The sequence below is a fragment of the Phascolarctos cinereus genome, unplaced genomic scaffold, assembly GCF_003287225.1.
Source record: "Phascolarctos cinereus isolate Bilbo 61053 unplaced genomic scaffold, phaCin_HiC Scaffold_4;HRSCAF=312, whole genome shotgun sequence".
Lineage (NCBI taxonomy): Eukaryota > Metazoa > Chordata > Mammalia > Diprotodontia > Phascolarctidae > Phascolarctos > Phascolarctos cinereus.
In genome coordinates, this window is record NW_027555847.1 from 91,202,751 (window position 1) to 91,227,807 (window position 25,057).

General features: G+C 42.0%; 1 long non-coding RNA gene across 1 annotated transcript; it reads left to right on the forward strand.

Annotated features, from left to right (window-relative positions):
* Nucleotides 1–456: 456 nt before the first annotated feature.
* LOC144456782 (uncharacterized) lies at nt 457–23,676 on the forward strand. The gene is made up of 5 exons (XR_013485876.1): nt 457–738; nt 9,320–9,385; nt 15,803–15,918; nt 19,537–19,602; nt 21,269–23,676. It is a non-coding gene; the product is annotated as an uncharacterized LOC144456782 (long non-coding RNA).
* The last annotated feature ends 1,381 nt before the right edge of the window (nt 23,677–25,057 follow it).

Sequence of the window (25,057 nt, forward strand, 5' to 3'; positions counted from 1 at the left end):
CCTTATCTTCTGTCCCAGATTCCTGCCTTCCCTTTGAGAGAACAGCATTTATGTGATCATAGCATTTAGAGCTAGGAGGGACCTTAGAAATCATTGAGCCCAACCCCATTATTTTATGAAAAAGGAAAATGAGTCTGGAAAAGGGGGAAAAGACATATTCAAGGTGCCATAGCTAGCAAGGAGCAGAGCTGGAATTTGAATCCCTATCTTCTTACTTTAAATTCACTTCCCCTTCTGCTGCAGCATATTTCTGGTTGCCTTCTTCTTTCCTTGCCTTTACCTCTTTTCTCATTATACTTGCTGTCCTGAATGACCTTATACCAATCCATCACTGGCCTGCTGTGACTCGCTATCACACCAGCTGGATGGCTGGTCAGGTTCTGCCACGTGCCATATATGCAGTACAATAGAAAGAACCCAGGATCGGGAGTCAAAAAAAAAATAGCTCCAGTCCTAATTCTATTTCCGCACTGAGTGAACTTTGGCAAATTGCTTCACTCAAGCAAATCTACTTCCTTATCTGTAAAAGGGAGCCGATAATCTTTGCATTACTTACTTTATGTGGGAAAGTGCTTTGTAAACTCTAATGCCACATATTAAATTGGAACTGGTGTGATTATTGACCACTGCATGTCAAGGGTCTCCCCACTATATGACAGAATGGGGAATTTGGGAACGTAGAGAGTGAAAATGGGTCCTGTGTCAAGCTCGCGGGGTCTCTGGAAAGTCGCACTTCAGGTCAGTGCAGTTTAATTTAATTTAATTCAGTTCGGTTTAAGTTGCCATACTGTAAGTCTTATGAAGACAGGAACCGTGTTTTAATTATCTTGCCAATGCATATGGCAAAAATCCTCCTGGTGACAAGCACAAGACTCTGCACGTAATAGGTGGTAAATTTTTTTTTTTTAAACAACAAATGAATGACTGAATGAATAGAAGGAATGATTCACAAAATTAATTAATGAAGCGAATGGATCAATGAGACTAAAAGAGTAAATAAATGTTTGAATAGATCAATCAATGAATTGAATAAGTGAGTGGGTGAGTGAATGATTTTAAGAAAGAATGAAGGAGTGAGTGAATTATTGAAATAATGAATTAGGGACTATATGAGTAAAAGAATGAGTGGATGAGTGAATGAATGGATGGATGAATGAATGAATGAGGAAATAGATGAGTGAGTGGATGGATGAGTGCATATATGCAGTTTTGTTCACTCTCTTTAGTTGGAAGCAGAAAAATAGGCCCTGAGAAAGTGAATTTAATTAAATTCTGTTCAGCTCAATTAAGGTGTGTTCAGCTCATACCAATCAATGTCTTTATTAAACACTGACCTTTATTAAACACTCAGCTCTATAATGGACGCTCAGTAAGAGTCAGGAGAGGGAGAAGACTCCATCCCTGCTATCAAAGAGCTGACAGTCTGGCTGGGGAGACAAAACACACACACACACACACACACACACACACAAAATAGTGAACAACATGAGATAACATATCATCAAATGTGACACGATGAGTGCTATAGGAGTTGAGAGAGGAGGAAAATCAGAGCAGACTTCCTGGAGGAGGTAGAACCTGAACTGGAAGAATGGGGAGGATTTGAAGGTCTAGGGCAGGGCATTATGGACAAAGAGAACGGTGGGAGCAAAGACATGAATGGGACAGCTGGGATACCAGTTTGGCAAACCCAGAGGTTTCATGCAAGGACAGGAGGAAAGAAAAGTTAGGCGAGACATATTTAGGTTGGAATGCCAGACTCAGAGGTTTGGCTTTTGTTTTGTAGACAATGGGGAGCCATAAGAGGGATCTGAGCGCATGATTGAGGTGTTCAGAGCTGAATGTGGCAGAGAATACAGGATATATTTATTGTAGAGAAGAGAGCCTGGTGTCGAGGAGATCAGTTAGGAGGTTGGTAGAATAGCCCAGGCAGGAGAGAATAGCAGATTAGGCAGAGGGGGAGTATGTGTAAGGTTCTGTGTTCAGTGCTGGGAATACAAAATAGCTATGACACAAGCCCTGCTCTCAAGGAGCTTACACTTTAGTATAGGGGCAAAGACATGGGCTTAAGTAACTGATTTTATAAAGGAGCATGAGCTAAGTGCAAAGGAAGGATCCAGACAAAATTCTAGGACAGATGTGTAAAGGAAGGGCTCGCTTTGACCTGGAGGGCTGGCGGTCAGAGAACAGTTCATGCAGATGGCATCTCAGATGGACTTTGAAGGAAGGGAGAGCCATAAACAAAGAAGAGAGGAGGAAGCAGTAATTCGTTCCAGGAAGAGAACAAGAGACAGATGCAAAAGGATTATGAAGGAAGGCTGAAAAGGACCAGCTATCACAGCCCCACCATCATGGTCATAAATCAACATGTGTGTATAGAGAACATTTAATAAGATAAGAAGCACTTTACATACAGTAGGGGCACATAGTAGTGTCCCTTGATATTCCCAATAGCCCTTTGAGATTTTACAATTGAAGAAACTGAAGGCCAGGGAACTGAAGTGATTTGGTCAGCTTAATATGGGGCATGGATGCGTCGGTCTTGGCACTACCCAGCCAGAGATACTCACTCCTAGGCTCGGAGTGTGCTGGGAGAGTGAGAAAATGAAAAAGAGGACAATTTCAAAAGGAGAATTTTGAGGCCTGAGGTAGTTGGAACAGCCTATTCGTTCCCCTGATACCATTTGCCTGACTCAACTAGTTGGGCAATGCTAGCTCCCTTTGCAGAAGCCCAAACGTTTCTGTTCCAGTGCTAAAGAAGGCACAGACCAAAGCCCAGCAAAATTTCAGATCTTGAGAAGTGACATTCCTGAGATCCTAGAGTGGGAGTGGCAACTTGCAGTCTAGCTTTCCAGTGTAATCACAACTATGAGAAATGCCTATCCAGCTTTCTAACTGGCCATGGGTTAACCACTCTGCTTCAGTTTTACTGAGAGCTGAGATTTTTATGACCAGAAATCAATTCCTTATCAATGCATGACTCAAACCTTGGTGTATGCAGCTGGAGGATGAGGAAATGGATGTCGCTCAGAAGGGGCTCCTCCCCAACCCCTCCCCCTCTCCCCCAGCTTTAAGAGTTTGAATCAGGATTGAATGAAACTTGAAGATCGTGACATGTCTAGCTAATCTCCCAATGCCGACGTTTACATTTATTCTACCAGTTTGGTTAAATGCTTTGTAAAGTAAAGACCATAGTAAAAGTGATTAATGAGGCCCACACAAAAGACTGGACAGAAGAGGTCTGTGGGAAGTGATTTGATTAGTGGAAATACCCATACACAGACACATATTTAGACATAGATATAGAACTTTTCAACATCCACTCAGAGGACAGGGTTAAGGGTGACTGGCAACCAGTTAGCCTGAAATCTGGACAGAGAGGAATGGGCAGTTTGACTGATTACTCATTGTCCCTTCTGATGTTGGTTGGATTTTTTTTTTTAGGCAATTGGGGCTAAGTGACTTGCCCAGGGTCATACAGCTAGTAAGTGTCAAGTGTTTGGTCTGAGGTCACATTTGAACTCGGGGCCTCCTGACTTCAGGGCTGGTGCTCTATCCACTGTGCCACCTAGCTGCCCCTGTTGGTTGCACCATTAGAAGGAAAGCAGAAAACTGGGGGAGGGGAGAAAATCTACAGCAAGTTTCTCTGATAAAGGCTTCATTTCTCAAATATATGGGGAAGTGAACCAGATTTATAAAAGTAGGAATTATTCCCCAGTTGATAAACGGTCAAAGGATATGAAAAGGCAGTTTTCAGAAGAAGAAATCGAAGCTATCAATAGTCCTATGGAAAAAAAAATGCTTTAAATGACTAACAATTAGAGAAACGAAAATTAAAACAATTCTGAGATACCACTTTGGACCTATCAGATTGGCTAACGTGACAGAAAAGGAAAATGACAAATGCTGGAGGGAATGTGGAAAAATAGGTACATTAATGCATTGTTGGTGGAATGATGCCCAAAGGGATATAAAACTGTGCATACTCTTTGACCCAGTAATACCGTGATTAGATTGATTAAAAGAAAAGGAAAAAGACCTATATTATGAAAATATTTATAGCAGCTCTTTTTGTGGTAGCATAGAATTGGTAACTGAGGGGATGTCCATCAATTGAGGAATGGCTGAACAAGTTTTGGTACGTGATTGTGATAGAAAACTATTGTGCTATAAGAAATGAAGGGGATGGTTTCAGAAAAAACTGTGAAGACATATATAAGCTGATGCAAAATGAAGTGAACAGAAGCAGAGCATTGTGCACAGTAGCACAATATTGTAGCAATGATCAACTGTGAAAGTCTTAGTTACTCTGATCAATACGATGATCCAAGACATTCCAAAGGACTCATGATAAAAAATGCTATCAACCTCCCAGAAGAAAACTGATTAACTTTGAGTGTTTATTGAAGCATATTGCTTTTCACTTTTTTTCCACATGCCTAAAATAGAAATATGTTTTCCATGACTTCACATGTATAATGGGTATCATATTGCTTGCCTTTTCAATGGGTGGGGGAGTGGCTGGAGGGAGAGAGAGAGAGAGAGAGAATTTGGAACTCAAAATTTTAAAAAATGAGTATTAAAGACAATAAAATTAAATAGATTTTTAAAAAAGTGTTACACGAAAGACTCAAACCTGGTTTAACCCACTAGACTAGGTTTCAGGAGATCCAGGCATGAGTCAGAGCTCAGTCTGGCTGTATATAACTTGTAAATGTTATATAACCTCTTTGGGTCTTAGTTTACTCATTTGTAAAAGGAGGAGGTTGGACTTGACGATCAGTAAGATCTCTTCCAGATATAAGGATATATGATCTCTTAGTTTCACACCCCTTTAAATCCTGTTCTCTGCTTTCCCTCCCTTGCATTGTTCCCACTGAGGGAAAGGGAGCATAGTCACCTTCACCTCAAAGGTCACAACCTCGGCCTCAGAGAGGTTGAGCTGTCTGCCTAGTCTCAGAACCAGGATTAGAGTGAAGTCAAAGTCATCACCTGCGTTCTCTGGCTTCTGCACTCTGCCTGTGTACTCTGTACAGAATGCCTGCTCTCTTCTCTCTTAGTTTACCCAGAACCTGACCTACAGCTTACCTTCTCCAACCTTCCCTTGCTAATTAATTCCGTTAACTCCCATTTCAGTGCACCCTTGGCACCTGGGTTCAGCTTTCACCACGTGGGCCACATCTCTCCTCCTCCAAGTGGGAAGGGCATGGGATCTACAGAGAACCTGGGTACTTGGCCTGGCTCTCTTTCTTTCCTACCTGTGTAATCCTGAGTGAATCATTTAATCTTTTAGAGGCAATTTGTAGGACAATGGACTGTAGGGAATGGACTGGGAATGAATTCACTAGGCCTGGAGTCAGGAAGACCTGAATTCAAATCAGGCCTCAGACACTTACTAGCTGTGAGACTCTGGGTAAGTTACTTCACCTATGTTTGCATCAGTTTCCTCAAATGTAAAATGGGAATAATGATAGTACCTACCTCCTAGGTAGTGAGGGTCCAATGAGATAAAATTTGTAAAAAGAACTTAGCACAGTGTCCGGCACACAGCAGGTGCTACATAAATGCTTATTCCCCCTCCCCAGGGGGGAAGTTTTGTGAGACTGTGAAAAGGGGGTCTATGACACTAAAGGGTTAGCAGTCCCTGTAATCTAACCTCTCCAGGCCTCAGTTCCTCATCTATAAAAAGAGGGGATTGGACTAGGTGTCCTGGCTCCGACTCAAAGAGATTGTTAAATTTTTAACATGAGCATTTATACCTTGAAAATCAGCAAACACCGCAAATCAGGACTTGATTCTTTGTTTTATTTATTGTATAGACTTAAGGAAATGATGGAGAAAATGTTTATAGTGCAGATTAAACTTCTAAGTGTCCTGTGGACATTTTTCCAGGGACCTATGAAATTATCGTTAACATTTACCAGCACACCCCTGGTTGGGTAGCTTCCAAGCTCCCTTTTAGCTCTAAATCTCTGCTGCTATCAACCCTGTCTTCATTCATTCCCTGCCCAAGTGGTCTTCCTCTCTGCCAGCACAATGGTCTTCTTACTTCTGCCTACTGAATACAATTCTGTAACTGGCATTTGAGGTCCTTCAAAATCTGGCTCAGACGTACATTTTCAGTTGTATTTTATACTACTCCCTTCATGTAATCTGTTCCAATAACACTGGCTATGTCTTCATCCTGTTCCCTTCTCTTTCTGTGCCTTTGCTTGTACCATTCTTTTCTCCTTCTTTCTCTGTCTATGTCCCTCCCTTCCTTCAGTGCCCCATATCAGATGCCACTTCCTCCACGAAGTGGCCGCCACGCTTCCCATTAGCCTCTCAGGTCAAAGTGAGTCTTCCTTTTTAAATCTCTCCCAACACTTTGACTGGACCCCTCCTTTGCCCTTAGCCCCGTCCTTTTTATCCTAAGTATTTGAGCACATATCTTTCCTTTCATACTAATGTATAAACTCTTTGAGAGCAGGGATGTCTTACAGCTATTTTTATATCTCCTAACAGAGAACAGGGTCTTATACATAGTGGGCATTTAATTTAAAGAGTCTCCCGAAACCTTGGCGCATTTTAGAGCTATTAATGTCTTAGCTTTAACTGATTAATTAATAGCTTTAAGCTATCAATAGCTTAAAATTGATAGATTAAAACTGCACCCATATTTTTGGGACACTATGTTTATTAAAGTGTATTAAGTGTACTGCTGAGTAGCTCTCTTTCTGGTATGCGAGCTCTTTCCTATTTGATGAAGAGCCCTCCAAGGATCAGAACTACATGTGCTTTTCACTGAGCCTTCCTTCCTTCTCCCTGCCCCCGTGGCACCTAGAGCAGGACTTAACCACAGAGGGTTCAGGAGCAGTCAGATTTTAGATGGGCTACTGGCCAGTGGACATTCAGTGGTAGAGTGGGTTGTATAGCAGAAAGAGCACCAGATTTGGGGTAAGAAGACCTATGTTCAAGCCTCTGCTATGGTCCTTCCTAGTTACATGACCATGGACAAATCATTTCACCCCTTTGAGACTTAGCTTCTTCCTTTGTAAAAAAAGGGGTTGGCTAGATGACTCTTCCAACTCAGCCTTTCTCTATTTTCTGTCTTAAGGTCTCTTCCAGTTTAATATTCAATGATTTGTGTTCTAAATTGCCCTCCAGGTCTGTCTATGTTCTATCTAACATTTTATATTCTATATCAGGAGTTCTTTTCTTAACCAGTGGTCTGTGAACTTGTTTTTAAAAAATACTTTGAGAAGTATATTTCTTTTCTTTTCTTTCTTTCTTTTTTTTTTTGTAGGCAATTGGGTTAAAGTGACTTTCCCAGGGTCACACAGCTATTAAGTATCTGAAGCTGAATTTGAAGTCAGGTCCTCCTGATTCTGAGGCTGGTACTCTATCCACTGCGCCACCTAGCAGCCCCAGAAGCGTATTTCAATGCAATTGATTTCCTTTGTAATCCTACATATTTTATTTTGTACATTTAAAAATGCTATTCTGACAAAGGGTTTGTAGGTTTCACCAGACTGCTGAAGAGGAGTTCTATGACACTAAATGTTTAACAATCCCTATAATCTAAGCTCACGTCTATGCTCCATTTTGGGCATCCTACATTCTAAGGTTCCTTCCAGCTCTGACAGTCAACACTTTAAAGAACCTTCAAGTACTATCTAGTGCTGGCATTCAATGTTCTAACGTACTTTCTAGCTCTGAGACTCTGTTTTCTAAGGATCCTCCCACCTCTGACATTTCTGTGATTTTGTAATTCTGGAAGAGACAAATAGGTGCAGGCTTCAGCATCCCAGTCATTCCATGATCTACTGCCCACAAAGAGGCCTTTGTTGATATTAACATATGAGTTTGCCAGGGGATTTGACTTGGCAGGTGGCCCCTTCTAGGGTGGTGAGAGGAAACACCCAATTTCAGGGTGACCATAGCCAAGCCACACAAGGGAATTGCCATAAAAGTAGGGTTTTTTTCCCTTTTAAAGTGTTTTCTTCTATCATAATCATTAGCTTGTTCCAAAATGTTTCACACACCCTGACCCCCATCTCAGTTGAAAAGTTAGGTAGATGGTGTCAGTGATGGTGGTCATGTAATACTGAGGATTCCTCAGTTTGTATTTCTTCCAAAGATGCAGACTGTAGCACTCACTCCATGTTTCATGAGTTTGCTATGGTTAAAAAAAAAAATTCTCCTGCAATGGCCATTCCTCCGATGATGTCCTGAATTTAGAGAGGTTAATCCTTAGACAACAGTCAGGGTCCATCACCATGCCCAGACTCAAAGTCATTCTCTCTTAATAAAAGGTGCCATTGTTTGTGTTCCCATGGTCATCTCCATCCCATAATAAGGTATTGATTAAGACTTTTATATTAGATCATAGAAGAATAGAATCATATGTTCATAGACATTATGAAAATTTGTTCGTGTTACTCATATTTTCTCATCACTTAATGGAAGTACAGATCTATGTCTCAATCAATGAACTCACTCTAAACTGCCACCATCTTTGTCTGAATAGATGAATCACCTCCTCCCATCATGTTAGATGATAATACCGCTGCTACTGAAGACAAAGACCAACTGAAAGGCTACTTGCAGGGAGAATTCTTCTTACTAAAGGAATCTTTATGGGGGAATAGATTTTGCTGTAAAAGGCTCTACTAAGTCATTGAGTCATTGAGTATATACCCCTCCCCCCACCTTCCAGAGGGAAGATTTGACATATCAGAATAACTAATACAAAACGGCATGTGCTAAAGATCATAATAATAGCTTATTTTTGTTTAGGGCTTTACAACTTACAAAGCATGTGCATAAACATATGTGTAAGTACAGACATGCATATATCTAGCAGTGGTGCAGGGCATGGTGTGCTGGTGAGGAAGGTTAGTCACTCTCTCCTTCTGGCCTCCACCTTCATGTGGGTGGCTCTACTTCTTCCTCATCACTCCCTCTCTCCTCCCCTTTGGGTGTGACTTTATGTCTAGACACTTCATTAGCCTTGCTTTCAGACATAGTGTGGTCTTCCTTTCAAACTGGCTGCAGGAAATAAAAAATGGCAAAAGGAAATGCCCCTAGCCTCATTTCTCAGATGAATCACAGCCTCCCCTCACCAAAAACAAACAAAAAAACAAAAACAAAAAACCCTCACAACCCAAATTGCTGACTCATGGCTTAGGAATATTGAGGTCTGCATTTTTTCCCTGCTCTGTAAAGTTACCAAAAAAAAAAGTCAATTATTTTCTTTAGTTCAATTTGAGCTCCTAGTTATGCAAAATTGCCTTAATGAATATAAATCATAGCTATGAAATCTATTTCTCTTTCCCAGGCATCTGTACCCTATTACTTTTCCTGCTGCTGCATATGAGTCATACGATACATCAATAATGCCATGGTGAGTAACATTGATATTAGAAAAAATGACTTTAAAACAAAAAGGAAATGGGAAAGAAATTGGCTTTCAAGGAACAGAGATTCAAGAGCAAGCGCACACCTCTCCCAGGAAGAGAATGGGGGGCAGGTTTGAGGCGGGAAAGAGAAAGGGAGGAGAAGCATGAGGAATCTGCAACCCAGAGTCTGCCCAGACCGGCTTTGTGGCTCCGGGGTCCCGGCTTGGTGACTTTATCACACCATCTCCACTCCCATTTTTATGGTGTTAGTTTTCTAGGTTTCTGCTCTCCCAAACTCCCACTCTTTTGCTCATCGGAGTTGTTTCCTGGGGTGCTGCCTGCTCGCCCACTTCCTCTCTGCTTGCCTCTCAATCAGCCATCAAAGCGGTGGTGGCTGGGCCCCAAATGCCTCTTGTATTGGCAAGTGAACTCCCCTGTCTGCATATGAGGCTGTCTTCTGCCTTTCCTTTCCCTCAGGATAGGAGGACTAGATTATCAGTCATAATGTCAGTCATAGGACCAGAGCAGCTAGCCAGAGTATTCAAGAGAGGGATTTTTCTATCCACCAAGAATCAATCGTTGGCCTCTAGCATCTGGTTATCTATGTGTATGTATATATGCATTTATACATGTATGTATATGTATTTACGGTTGTCAGGGAGAGGGAGTCACCATCTTTCTCCCCCTATCCTCTCTGGATTTGTTGGTTACTCTGCACAGAATTTTTTTGTATGGGGCTAGGATGAAGAAGAAGAAGTAATTTAAGCCATCCCAGACCTGGCAGTAATTTTGCTCTCACATAGGCACATCATACTGGTAATCTTTGGTAGAATATTTGGGAAGCAGACTTTTTTTTTTTTTTAATAGGGAAGCTAGATGGCCCAGTGGATAAAGCATTGGGCCTCATCAGGAAGACTCATCTTCCTGAGTTCAATTCTGGCCTTAGACACTTACTAGCTGTGTGACCCTGAGCAAGTCACTTAACCATGTTTGCCTCAGTTTCCTCATCTGTAAAATGAGCTGGAGATCAAAATAGCAAACCACTCCAGTATTTCTCCCAAGAAAACCCAAAATACAGTTGCAAAGAGTCAGACAGACTGAATAACAACAATTTAACTACTTGAGAAGGAAAGAAGGAAACAAGTATTTGTTAAGCACCTACTTTGAGCTCAGTACTATGCTAAATGCTTCATAAATAGTGTCAGTTTTATCTTCACAACAACCCTGAGAGGTTGGTACCATTATTATCCTCATTTTACAGTTGAGGAAACTGAGGCAGAGGTAAAGTGACTTGTCCAAGGTCACTTAGCTAGTAAGTATCTAAGACCAGATTTGAACTGAGACCTTCCTGATGCCAAGCGCAGCACTTGATTCACTGTGCCATCTAGCTACTTGCTATCTATTATAAATACACACACACACATACATATATACACAAATACATACATACATCCTATTAGATATATTTATGCATACATACACACACAGATAGATAGATAGATAGATAGATAGATAGATAGACAGATAGATAGATAGATAGATAGATAGGCTATATGATATGATGGATGGAGTGCCAGATTTGGAGTCAGGAAGACTGGGGATCAAATTCTCTCTTTGATACTTTGATACTTGTGATCCTGAGCAAGTCCCTAGGATTCCTAGGAATAGCTCAGACCCTTTTCTTTGTCTGTTTTTGTAGAATGCTAACTCTAGAGCAGGAATATTGTCTAATCTAACCCCCTTCTCCTCCTCTTCCTCCTTTTCCTCCTCCTCCTCCTCCTCTTCCTCTAACTAGATGATATAGTGAGAATTAAAAAAAAAAATAAGCCTTGTCAGAGTACATTAGCTAAATCTAATAAGATGAAATTTTAAAAGGATAAATGTAAAGTTATGTTTCAGGAAAAAAAAAGTTTAAAAAATCAACTTAAGAAGTACCATAGGGTTTGGAGGTAGATTTAAACATCAATTTGTCTAGGAAAAAAAATCTAGAGAAGAAAACTATGAATAGTTATATTTAAAAATGCTCTAAATCACTAATAATTAGAGAAATGAAAATTAAAGTAACTCTAAAGTACTACCTCACACACATTAGGTTGGCTAACATGACAAAAAAGGAAAATGACAAATGCTGGAGAGGATATGGAAAAATAGGTACACTAATGCATTGTTGGTGGAGCTGTGAATTGTCTATCCATTCTGGAGAACAATTTGGAACTATGGCCAAATGTCTATAAAACTGTGCATACCCTTTGCCCTTGCAATACCATTAGTAGGTCTATACCCCAAGGAAATCAAAGAAAAAGGAAAAGGATCCATATGTATATAAAAATATTTATAATAGCTTTTTTTGTGGTGGCATAGAATTGGAAACTGAGGGGATGTTTATCAGTTGAGGAATGACTGAACAAATTATGGTGTATCATTGTGATGGAAATCAACTGTGCTATAAAAAATGATCAGCAAGATGGTTTGAGAAAAACCTAGGAAGACTTATATAAAATGATGCAAAGTAAAGTGAACAGAACTAGGAAAACATTGTATGCAGTAAAAGCAATACTTTGATGTGATCAACTGTGAAAGATTTAGCTACTCTGATCAGTACAATGATCCACAACAATTCTGAAAGACTCATGATAAAAAGTGCCATCCATCTCCAGAGAGAGAACTGATGAGCTCTGAGTGCCGATTAGCCTGTGTTTTCCTTTTACCTTATTTTTCTTTCTCTGCCTGGCTAAAGTGGAAATGTTTTGCATGACTTCATATGTATAATGGGTACTGTATTTCTTCTCAATAGATGGGAGAGGGGGTGGAGGAAGGGAATTTGGAACTGAAAATTAAAATTAAAAAATTTTTAAAAAAAGATCTGAGTATCTGTGGGCTGTAGGACCAATGTGAGCTAACAGCGTGTCATGACAGCCACAAAAGCTGAAGTCTTTGCTTGCATGAGGAATAGTCTAGTGTCTAGGACTGGTACTACTGCACTCTGACCTATTCTGAGCACATGTGGAGTATTGTCCTTGATGAGACATTTGAAAGGGGACATTGATAAGCTGAGAAGCAATCAGAGGAGGCAAGCAGGATGCTGAAGGGTCTTGAGTTCATGCCATATGAGTGAGGATTGGTTGAAGAAACTAGGACTGTTTAGCTTGAGAAAGAGAAGTTGGGGGAGTGGGGTGTTAGTTGTTTCACTGTGTCTGACTCTTTGTGACCTCATTTTTGGATTTTCTTGGCAAAGGTACTGGAGTGGCTTGCCATTTTCTTCTCCAGCTCATTTTACAGATGAGGAAATTGAGGCAAACAGAGTGAAGTGACTTGCCCAGGGTCACACAGCTAGTAAGTGTCTGAGGACACATTTGAAATCAGGTCTTTCTGACTCCAGGCCACATGTACTCTATCCACTGCTCCACCTAGTGGGAGGAAAAAGTTAGACTAGAGAGGGAAAAGTGAGATAGTTATTTTCAAGTACTTCAAGGACTGTCTTAAGGAACGAATAGACTTATTATGCTTGGATCCAGAAGACCAAATTAGTGGAATTTGCAAAAAGATAAATTTAAGTTTAGTGTCAGAGAAAAAAAAACTTCCTACCAATTAGAGCTTTCCCAAAGAGGAGTGGGCTGCTCTACAAGGTGGTGAATTCTCCTCACTGGAGCTCTTTAACCAACGCCGGGCCACCACTTTTGGAGTTTGATGGAGAAGGGATTCTTGTTGAGGGAAGAGCTAGATTCAGTTGGCTCCAAGGGCCCGTCCAGCTCTGAGACGCTGCTATTCTGTGACAATGAATTAGTCTGAGAACTAAATGGAGGCACACCTTTTGTGGGAGGCATGGGGGACTGCGGATGGGAAACCAGAGTGCATGGCCAGTGGTGGCATGTGTATAGGAAGTCATGCGAAATACGTCACCAGGGAAAGGGATGACCAGAGAAGGAGGAAGACATGCTGCGAGAATGAGATAACAGATGGATGACTCAGAGTGCCACACTGGCATCCATGAGCTATTAAAATAGCAAAAGACCCAGAGGAAGGTTTCCAGTATGTAGGGCAATTCTACTATGAAGAATTTCTACTATGAGAAGCCCAGGAGAGGAGTATGAGGGCGTGGCTGTGTTTCCATTGGGATGGGTGATAGAGGTGATTCACTCAGGCAAAATTGTGGACTATTATAATAGCAATAACACCAACAACTCACATTTCTATAGCACTTTCCTCACTGAACTTCTTCACTGTGAAGTAGACGGTATAAATATTATTATATCCATTTTACAGATTGGGGAAGTGAGATCAAGAGTGAAAGTGACTTGGTCAGGGTCACATAGCTAATAAACTAGAATCTGAAGGTCTCCTTTCCTTTGCTGTTTCTAAAGCCTAAGCTTTAAAAGTTGAAGGGACTTTAATCATCTGGTCTTCAAAGGAGTATGGAAGAAGACTTGCTGGAAGCTCCTCTCTCTTTTACTTACAATAGTGTCTGAGAACAGCCCTGCCAGAGCATCACTAGCATACAAGTACAGTCGACAAGTAAGGTGGTATAGATGCTGTTTAAAGACCCCCCCCCCAACTCGGTGTCCCAGGACCTGAGTTTGAATGCATTGCTACGTATCAGATTTTTTAAAAAAATTACATTTTTTTCTTACTCAATAGAAATCTATTTTCTGTCTCCCCATCCTCTCCTGTTACGCTGGAAAAAATAAAGAAAAACAAATATGTAACAAATAGGAAAAGTCAAGCAAAGCTAACTCTTTCATTGGCTGTGCTCCCAAATATATAAACATCTCATTCCACGTTCCGAGTCCATCACAAGATGCTTTCAGTCTCTACACCTCAGTTTACTCCTCTGTAAAATGAGCTGGGGGGAGTGTGATGACTAGATGTCGTCTACGGTTCTGGCTCTAGGTTCTGTAAGATCTGGTCCTGAGGGCAGAGGCGTGAACATCTGGCATAGGACCACCTTCCTGCCAGTGAGGGAAGTCTGCCACCAGATGGAGCCCTGAGCGCAGGGACAGGAGCTCACCCTACCTAGCCAGACCAACTGCCTGGATGGGGAATTGGACATTTCCAGAGGACACACTGATTGTCAGACACTGAGATCACTATTTGGGCCTTCTCTGATCCCTACAGGTGGTTTCTGTCATTGGTTTAGAAATCTTCATATACTGCCACCTCCTTATACTTGGATAAGCGCACTGGGAGGGAAATGGTAGGAAGGAGGGGACACAGACCCTGCCCTCAGGGAGCTACTGGTCTAAGGTATAGACCTACCTACTCTCCTCAGGGAACCCTGGGCCTGATGGGAATTCACAGGCACAATAGGATGTTATGAATGGAGGACAGAACTTTGGACATCAGGCCTAGAAGGTGTGGAAACCAATGGAGAGGTGGAAGAAGGGCTGGAATGGATAAGTGGTAGAAGGGATACGTAATGGAGAAGGAAGTGGAGAGGAGTGACAGCTCTTCCTGGGCACAGAGCTGGGAAGCAGATGAGCTAGGGCTTCCCAGAAGGGACAGCAAATATTGGGCATAAGGAAATCAAAAAAGAGGGTTTACTCTAGCAGTATGAAGGAGTAGGAAGACCACTGGACTGGAAATTAGGACCCCCAGACCTTTTTCATACCAACGGTGGTTTAACCATGTCTCCTTAACTTTGTATTTGTGCAGCTAATTTAAATATATATATATATATAGGCTTTATATTATCCTGATTTTATTCCATCTTGTTTACTTCGATCTTTCTTCCTGGACCTGGAACAAGGTAAAAGTGAGAGATGAAAATGTCTACATTGCAGGCAATGGTAGAGAGTAGGGGACCACCAGCAATTAGGATCATTTTTAACTGGGAGAGATCTTAGAAGTAGAATGTTAGAGCTGGAAGGAACCTTGGAGACCATCTGTCCAACCTCTTTATTTTACAGTTGAAGAAACTAAAGCCCAGCAAGGGAAATGATCTACCCAAGGTCACACAGCTAGAAAGTGGCACAGCTAGGCTTGGAGTACAAATCAGGCTCTCTTTCTACTATACCTTGTATGGCCAGTATTAAATGATAATAGGTAATATTTATATAGTACTTAAAATATATATACACAAGCTCACATATATTATCCAGAGGCAGCATAGTATAATGGAAACAAGTATTGACTCTGGAGTCAAAGGACCTAAGTTCCTTTACCATCTCCAACACTACCTGTGTTACCTTGGGGAAGTGACTTGCCTTCCCTGAGCCTCCATTTCTTCAAATGTAAAAGGTGAAGAGTTTGGACTAGATGGTGTCTGAGGTGACTTTCAGCTCTAGATTTATAATTTCATTTAAATTTCTCATCAACCCTGAGATACAGGAATTATCCCTCTTTTACAGATGAGGAAACTGAGACCCAAAGAGGTAAGGTGAAAAAGGTCACAGGAATGATTTGACCTCAAATCTTCTTGCCTGCAGGTCCTGTAGTCTTATTTACCGTGCCACATCGCCTGCAGATGCTTCATATGTGTGGTCTCCCCAGATAAGCTATGAGAGGATGGGCTTAGTGTCTTTTCCTTTTGTTTCTTCCACAGGTAAGGTTACCATCGGGCTGGCACGGTAGGTATGAAATAAGGAATCATTTAATAGAATCCAAGATGTGCTCTTTCTTCCCCTACCACTCCTCTTCTCCAGCACGAGAGTTTCATGCTTATGTCTTTAGCAGGATTACATCCAATCATTCACATTCTCATGCCCCACTTGGCACAGAGCCAGCACTTGTAACATGATCCTTGGGGTTAAGGATCAGTTTATGACCAGAGTTCAGGAACAGACCATGGACAGTTATCAGGGGCCTCCATGAAAAGGTCGTAGGTATTCAGAGGAGAGAGAGGTTTATGTGAGATCGAGTGGTTAGGGAAGGCTTCTGACAGGTGAGTTAGATTTAAACAGGCCCAGAAGAAGGGAAGACTTTGCGGGCAAAGGTAGCAATATGAGAGAACCAAGGGGAATTCTCAGAAGCTGAGAAGGATAGGGAAAGAAGGAGCTTCCCTTGGGGGTAGGTGGAGGTGGGGAAGGAGAGTTTGGAAGTTTACTCTGGAGTTCAAGAGAGAAAAGATTTAGGCAGCAAAGAGGGCTTATGTTACCTGGTTTAGGTTGGGCTGATTTAGGTGGTTTCCTATCTTAGCTAGTCTTTGAGTAACCTTCTTAGGAAATACGATCTAATGGGCCAGACAAGTACATAGCAAATACATGCAGTATGAATACAAAGGTAGTGATGCAAATCTATACAATATAGTTAAATACAAGATAATTTGGGAGAGAGGGCACTGGAAGTTGGGAAGAACAGCAAAGACTTTGGCAGGAGATAAGCGGCTCCTTGTCAGGAGTATTCCTGGAGGAAGATGTTCTGAGAGGATTGCCTAGTGCAGAACTGCAGCCTTCTTGCATATCTTTGGTGTGGGTGTGGGTGGAATGTGACCAACCATTCTACACAATGAGTTAATGGCAGAGTCAAGTGGGAAGTTCTACCCATCAGCCTCTGCACATGCCAACCTCGTTTCCACTTTCAAAACTTTGTTTATGCCATCCCCCCCCCCACCATGGAATGTCCTTCACCCCCCTCCCTTTCTAAACCCTTCCCATCCTTCAAGGCCTGGCTCGTCTCACCTCCTTTGGGAAGTCTTCCATTCCCGACATACACAGCACCACAAAAATCTTTCGCTTGCTTTGAATTCCCTCAGTATTTATGCATTCAGTCTCTGCCAAGCTATCTTATATATGCTTATTCAGTTCAGCTCAATTCAACACTGTTCCCTGTGTATGAGCCTTTTCTGTGAGCTCCCCAAGGGCAGAGAACATTTCTTCTTCTTCTGTCTCTCCCATGGCACCGAGCACCGAGCTGGCACGAAGGCGATGCTTGGAACAGACTGGTGGGTGTTACCACAAGAAGGAAGTCAGGGCAGCTGCATTGTAAGGACAGAATGGCAGTAGTTTCTCTTCTACTCTGGGATTGCCTCTGTAGTCAACACAGAAAAGTTAAAGGAAATGAGGTTTCCTGATTGGTGTTCTAGGCTAGGCCATCATTCTGTTGTTTTGGTCCTACACATAGGAAAGAAATAAAGAGTTGGGTCTGACTACATGGGTACAATGCAAAGAGAATTGATTTCTGAGTCAGAGGAGCTGGGTTCAAATCCTGGCTCTGTCGTTGTGACTTTGGGCAAGCCAGTTCACCACCCTCAGACTCAGTTTCTCCATCTGTAAAGTGAAGGAGATTTGCTAGGTGACTGCTCAAATCCCTTCCAGTTCTAAATGTATGTTCCTATCAGTCTCAGAGAGAACAGTTTCAGTGGATTGATGAAGGTATAAACTAGATTACAAGAGGATGGAGAATGAATGAATGAGGAGAAAGCAGAAACAATGAGTAGAACAATACTTTCACAATCCCCATTGCACGTAGCTAGGTGGCTCAGCTGGAGAGCATCTGTCCTAGAGTCAGGAGGACCTGAGTTCAAATTTGACCTCAGACTCTTGATACTAGCTGTGCGACCCTGAGCAAGTCACTTAACCCTAATGACCTCCTAAAAAATCTCCATTAAGTTGTGAGCTCCTTGAGGGCAAGGCTTGTCTTTTGTCTCTTTTTATATCTCTGGCACTTAGCACAGTGCCTGGCACATAGGAGGTGCTTAATACATGCTTATTGACTGACTTTCTGGAAAAGTCCAGTGAATGGAATGAGTAAAGTAAGACAATGAGGTTCCAGGGAGCAGAAGAGACAAGGGACAGGGTTTTTTTTGTTTGTTTGTTTTTTCTTTTTTTTTTTAGGATTGGGGGAAAATATGTTTGCAAGCAGAGAGGAAAGAACTAGAGGGGGAAGAAGAGATTGAACATGAGAGTGTTCTGGATGATTAAAAGGTCAAGGTCTTAGAGAAGGTAGATTGGGATAAGATTAAGGACCTGGGAGCAGGGGTTAGCCTTGGTAGGAAGGCTGGTCCCTTCTACCTTAAAGACAGGAAGGAAGAAGTAAGGGCATTTTCAGATGGGGAGGTCATAGGTAGGAAGTAAGGGAACTCACAGCAAGATAGAACTCATTTAATACACTATTCTATACTATTCTTAATTTTAATTTTGAGGCAGCTAGGTGGTGCAGTGACCTCAGGCACTTGCTAGCTGTGTGACTCTGGGCAAGTTACTTAACCTTTGATTGCCTCAGTTTCCTCAACTATAAAATGGTGATGATAACAGCAGCTACCTTTCAGGGTTGTTGTGAGCCTGGCACTTAGTAGATGCTATGGAACTACATATTCCCTCACCTTCTCCTTTTCTCTTTGTCCTATAAGCTCTTTGAGGAAAGGGAGCATCTCTTGTAAAGCAAAACTGGACCCCTAAGAGGTACTTGGTAAATATTTGTTGATTTGATATGTAACAATTAGAGAACAATGAAATACTGAGAATCACCAATTACAATTCTTCTTCTTGTGAGGGCCCCTGGGCCTTGCCATCTGCCCTGCTGATGAAGTCTTAAGACACCCAGATCTTGACACTACCTCTGCAGTTCAACTCTCAAATTTATTGCCTCCCCTAATCTGAGAGTGAGCTCTTTGAGACCAGAGACTGTTTCTATTTTTATCATTCAATTTGTATCCCCAGTGCTTAGTAAAGTTCTTGTCACAAAGTGAGCACTTAATGAAAGTTCATTCATTCATTCATTCATTCTTACTAAACAGTGTTGGTTCAGTGGATAGAGTGCCAGGCCTGGAGTCGGGAAGACTCATCTTCTCTAGTTCAAATCCGGCCTCAGACACTTACTAGCTGTGTGACCCTGGGCAAGTTACTTAACCTTGTTTACCTCAGTTCCCTCATCTGAAAAATGAGTTGGAGAAGGAAATAGCAAACCACTCCAGTATCCTTGCCAAGAAAACCTCAAACCACACACAGTTGGATACGACTAAAAAAAAAAAATGACTGAAATACAACAACAACAACTCCAAAGCAGAGTGGTCTCATTAAAGGTTTTTAGAGGTAGCTTGGTATCAAGGATTGGGTTGGGAATCAAAGACATGTGTTCCAGTCCCAGGCTGTGTGATCTTCCCCCTCTGGTCTCCAAGGTCCCTCCCAGCTTTGATGTTCTATGATCCCTGGTCACACAGCTAGCTAATAGCAAAGGATAGGTTTCTTGGTTCCCAGGCTAATGCTCTTTCTATTTGGGACAGGTCTCCATGTGATGGGATCCGAAGCAGTCTTCACAGGGCCAACTTCATTCATTTGGACAAAGAAAGGTAAGGAAAATCTCTCTGAATCAGCGAGAAGTCTGAAGTATTGATTATTTTCTCGTAGTATTTTCTAAGAAGAAGTACCACATTTATGGTAACTCAAGCTGAATTAGTTATGGCTTGTCCCAGAGATCCCTAGGGAGCCTAGTATAATGAATTGATAAGGATGATTTATAATTAGCTACCAAATGTTGGGATGCAAATTATACTTCTAAATGCATATGCTTCCAGAAAGGGGGGAATTTCCCTCTCAACGAAAGTAAACGTTTCTCCCATGAAATCTTGTTTACTTTATTAATTTGTTTACGATCATACTTTTTTGACATGGAATAAAGGTAATTTTCAACCTCTCTAAAAACAGCTGTTGCAAAATCTGAATTACATGAGATTTAATCTTACTTCATTAATTTGCGTACTATCATACCCCTTTCTCATGGAAGAAACATAATTTTCAGTTTCTCTGAAAAAAATTGTTACAAAATCTGAATTACATGAGATTTAATTTTACTTTGTTAATTTGTACATGTTGATGTTATTCTTAACAGGATTTATTCATTTCCTTTGTATATGTCCTATCTTCTATATTATATTGAAAATTCCCCAAGAGAAGGAGCCAAGTCTCCTCTTCAGACCAGGAGCTCACTGGAACCCCACAGACTGGGGGCTTTCTGAGGTTGGAGACTATATCTTCTCCAGTAGAACAGGAGCTTCCAAAGGATAGCAACAGTCTGCTTTTTAAGTGTCCCCTCTGGCCCCTGTGCAGGGGCCCTGCACATCAGGCCCTCAATCCATCCTGTTGACTGACTGCCTAAGTCTAGGCTGTGACATCACCCAGCTAAGAATGCAGCTCCCTTCCTTTAATTAACTTGTCAGGGGGGAGAGACAGACCTGGAGAGCCCTCCTTTCCTGACCCTATACCCCCTGCCCTCCTCTCCAGTCACACCTGCAAGGGGTGGGAGGCCTTGTCCTGTGCTCAGGAAGGACAAGACTGGGCTGGAGACAGACACACACACACACACACACACACACACACACACACACAGAGCAAAAGAAGAGAGGTGAGGTGAGGAGAGGCAGAAAGAAGCTGTCTGGGTTCCCTCCCTCTACCCCTCAGAGCACAGAATCCACGCTAAAAATGAGACCACTGTCCCATCAGCTTCATAGTCAACCCTCTGTGAATTCCATGTGATTTACCTCTGCCCAGTATTGCATCTGAGGCTACCTTCCCCATGCCTGGTACCTGGCATCATTCTAACAGGCCTGTCTTCCTCCAGTCTCCTATTCAATCCATCCTTCCAACAGTTGCCAAAATAATGTTCCCAAGGCATAGGTCTGATCACACCATTCCCCTGTTCAGGAAATTACAGTGGCTCCCTATTGCCTGCAGAATAAAATACAATTTCCTTTGTTTGGCATTTAACACTCTTCAGAATCTGGCTCTAATCTATCTTTACACATTTATTTCACATCATTCCTCCCTCATTCTTCTCTGTTCTAGTTAAACCAGACCATTTGTTGTTCTCTGACAGTGACAGTTTATCTCTAGCCTCCATATCTTTGTATATAATAGGTTCTGCCTATAATGCCCTCCACTCTTACCTGCGTCTCTTGGAATGCCTAGAAACATGACTGTCAGAAACTGAGCATTTATTAAATGCTTACTATGTTCCAGGCATGGCACTAAGAACTGGGGATACAAAGGAAGACAAAAACCAGGCCCTTCAAGGCTTCAAGTCCAGGCCTGGTGACATGCCGGATGTTTGTTATCCAGAGATCAGCTGGAAAGGGGAAGCTTTTGACTAGGGTGACTACAAGTTGAGAATTTGTTAGCCCCAGCACCTTTACTCAGGCCACAGAGGGCTATGATTTGGGGCAGAAGAGGAAGCACCCACATCCATCAAAACGTGGAGTATTGAAGATGCCCAAGCCAAACACAATGGAATATGTAGAATGAAGAAGACTGCTTTCAAACCTCTTTTAGCTTTAGTTTTCTCACCTGTAAAATGGGAATAACACATACTAAGAGTACTTTGAAGGCTTTACAAGAAGAACTGTCAACATCTTGGCCCTTTTGAGATATGTATCCTTGCAGTCAAATGTAAGATCTTTGAGGGCAGGAACCAGTTCACTTTTATATTGTATACCTAGCACTGAGCACAGTGCCTGACACACAGTAGGTGCTATATAAATACTTGTTGATTGAACTGACTCATTGATCGGGAACCCTGATTTCATTGGTGTGGACATAAGCCAAGCTACTACTGCAATTCTTGTCCATATTTTAATTTAACAGTTTAATTCAGCAAATATCTATCAAGCCCTTCTACATGTGGTTCTAAGTGCTGGTGTTACCAAGACAAAATGAAAAAAAAGTCCTTCTTCCAAGCAACTCATGTTCTCTTAGGGGGATACAACATGTATCTTGGCCTGTCAATCACAGGAAAAGTAAATCCCCAAGGTAATTTTGGGAGAGAGGACAAGCTCTGACATCTGGAAGAACTAGGGAAGACTTCACAGGGGAGGTTATACTTCAGCTGAGCTTTGAATGAAGACAAGGAGGCCAAGGTGAGGAGAAAGTACATTTCAGGTATAAGGGACAGCTAGACCCATAACTAGGGTGGGGCAGTCTGGGCTTTGTCTCATTGTTAGAAATTTAAAGGGTGCTGACTGTACCTTCCTGCGGACACTTCCTCCCCTTTTTGTCCTGCCCTAGGCAGCAAGATTATACTTCTTTTCCTTGGGGGTATAAAAGTGAACGCCTCTCAGCATTTCCTTCTTTCTCCTAAGAGCCATAATCCTGGTCCCTTCCTTCTCCTCCCCACCTCTGCAGGCTGCACTCCAGGTGAGCCTTCCCTGCACTCCCCTCTCACCCTGCAACTTGTCCAAAGGAAAAACATTGCAAAATGTGACTCTAGGGAAAAGCTGTGTGAAGGCAAGGAGTGGTGGGGGACATAGGATGTTGAAGTTGGGATGCAATTAACAGGCCAGTTTGGCTAGAACACAAAGAAAGTGAAGGAAAGGAGTATGAAATAAGTCTAGAAATATAGGTTGGAACCAGATTGTAGAGGGCCTTAAAAGGCAGACAGAAGAATCTGTATTTTTTCCTAAATACAATAAGGAGCCCCGATGACTTTTGAGCACGGGAGTGGCATTGCCAGGACTGTGCTTATGAGCATTATTTGGCAGCTATGCAGAGGATAGAAGGGGGAGGAAAGAAACTGATGGAAACCATTCTAAACAGCTAGTGAATTGCTTGAGTTCAGGAGTTCTGAGCCTCAGTGAGGCTAAAGCCAATTGGGTGTCTGCACTAAATCTGGCACCAATATGGTGGACCTTTGAGAGAGAGGTACCACCAGGCTGCTCAAGGAGAGGCAAACCGGCCCAGGTTAGAAACAGAGCAGGTCAAAGCTTCTGTGCTGATCAGCAGTGGGTTGGGCACATGAGTGGCTACTGTGCTTCCACCTTGGTTGAGATAGCATTTATATAGTGCTTTAAGATTCCCAAAGCAGAGAGGATGCCCATCAATCGAGGAAGGGCTGAACAAGTTGTGGTATATGATTGTGATGGAATATTATTGTGCTATAAGAAATAATGAGCAGGATGCTTTCAGAAAAAGCTGGGAAGACTTATGTGAACTGATGCAAAGTGAAGTGAGCAGAATCAGGAGAACACTGTGCACTATAACAGTAATACTGTATGATGATCAACTGTGAATGACTTAGCTATTCTCAGCAATGATCCAAGACAATTCTGAAGGACTTATGATGAAACATGCTATCAACCTCCAGAGAAATAACTGACAGAGTCTGAATGAAGATCAAAGCATACTTTTTAAACTTTATTTTTCTTGTTTTTTTTGTCTGTTTTCTTTTGCAACATGGCTAATATGAGAATATATTTTGCATGACTGCACATGTATAATCTATAGCAAATTGCTTGCCTTCTCAAGGAGGGAGAGAGGAGGGAGGAGGGAAGGAGAGAATTTGGAACTCAAAATTTTAAAAAAAACAAATGTTAAAAATTGTCTTTACATGTAATTGAGAAAAAATAAATAAAAAATAAATAAAGAGATTCCCAAAATGCTTTACAAATATTATTTTGCTTTATCCTCATAACAGCCCTGGGTAGTGGGTGCTATTATTATCCATATTTTGTAGATGAAGAAGCTGAGGTAGACAGAGGTTAAATGACTTACTCAGGGTCACACAACTAGTAAGTGTCTGAGGTGGGATTTTAACTTAGGCCTTTCTAACTTCAAGTCTAGAGATCTATCAAGTATACCACCTGGCTACCTCTAAATAAAAAATAACTAGCATTTACAAATTATTTTATGATTTGCAAAGTGTTTTACAAATATTATCTCATCTGATCCTTACAACAACCTTGGGAGGTAGGTGCTATTGCTATCTCCATTTTACAGATGAGGAAACTGAGGCAGACAGAGGTTATGCAGCTAGTGTGTCTGAGGTGAAATCTGAACTCAAGCCTTTCTAATTCTAGGTCCGCTGTGCCACCTAGCTTGCCAATAAGCAAATTCATGGAAGAATTGAGACGAACACTGTAGTCTCCTGAATCTAGAGGTTTTGCTTCCCATGAAGATCACAAAGGGATTTTAGTGTTAGGAGAGACCTCAGAGATAAACTAGTGCAGTCTGCACATTTTACAGATGAGGAAATTGAAGCCCAGAGAGAAGCAACCTTCCCAAGATCACAAAGTCACCCAAATCCCAGTCTAGCGCTCTCTCCATTTCTATCACCCTGCCTTCATACATCATAGCTCCTAAGGCAGCTCTGATCTTTCCTGGGAGAAGAGTGATAGGAAGACAGAGGATCTGATGAGGTGCGCTATTCATTACTTGCTCCTCTGCAGGAATGTGTGTGTGTGTGTGTGTGTGTATGTGCGTGTGTGTATGTGTGTATGTGTGTATGTGTGTATGTGTGTGTGTGCGCGTGTGTGTATATGTGTGTGCGTGTGTGTATGTGCGTGTGTGTATGTGTGTATGTGCGTGTGTGTATATGTGTGTGTGTGTGTGTATGTGTATGTGTATGTGTGTATGTTGCTCCCTATCACTGTCTCGTGTATGTTATGGGGCATAGGTGGCATTTTCCCTTGTGCGTGACATCGAATGGTGCTACCACATGGCCAACACCCCATATGGGCCTGACTGGTCAGTGGGGATAGAGTTGGAAGGTGGGTATGTGCAGAATCTTCCTGGATGAATCATCACTTCATTGCCTGTCTCTGGCCTGGGGCTATGAATTCCTTTTAAGCAAGGGGACAATTGGAGGTAGAAAATTGGAGGAAGGAGGGGTTGGCCAGCCTCTCTTTATTCAGGCCAAGGGAAGGATCCCTTTGGGAGATGGAGGTAGGGACCAACCTAACTGTTTGGTTCTGGTTCTGACCAGGGTCACTGGCTTTGCATTTTAATGCAGAATCTGAGAAGCTGTCTCAGCCATCCCTC